The following is a 438-nucleotide window of genomic DNA, read 5'->3' as shown; positions in this document are numbered from 1 at the left end:
GGCATGGAGGCCTACGCAGAGCAGTGACATCAGCTGTGCAACTCCCACTGAGTTGTGCCATGCTGGGCCAAAAGCCTCAGGGGGAACCCTCTTTCTTGGGCTCAGGTAAACAGGCCTGGGTAACCCAGAAGTTTTCATGCCCGTGCTTGTGGACAGAAAGTAATGGGTAATTATTCCAGTGAACTCTTCTGTAGAAAATAGCTACAATTTGATAACATCAGCAGCAAAATTCAGGATATGGTATTTAGTCATCTTTCTTGTGTGACACGTATTTCTACAAGTCTCCTGGGCCCTGCAGAAAGTGGGGGAAGAAGTTATGGAGATGTTTGTCCATCATAAATGGCCACTGGCCTTCGTTCAAACCGCGATGATGCATTCATGTACATTCTGTTCTTTCAGGGAGTTATTGGCCTAACTTCATATTTTTTAAACAGGTTT

This window comes from Heloderma suspectum, chromosome 7 (genome assembly GCF_057233095.1).
Source record: "Heloderma suspectum isolate Gila_16-S chromosome 7, 16-S_ref, whole genome shotgun sequence".
Lineage (NCBI taxonomy): Eukaryota > Metazoa > Chordata > Lepidosauria > Squamata > Helodermatidae > Heloderma > Heloderma suspectum.
Note: the sequence above shows the minus strand (reverse complement) of the source record.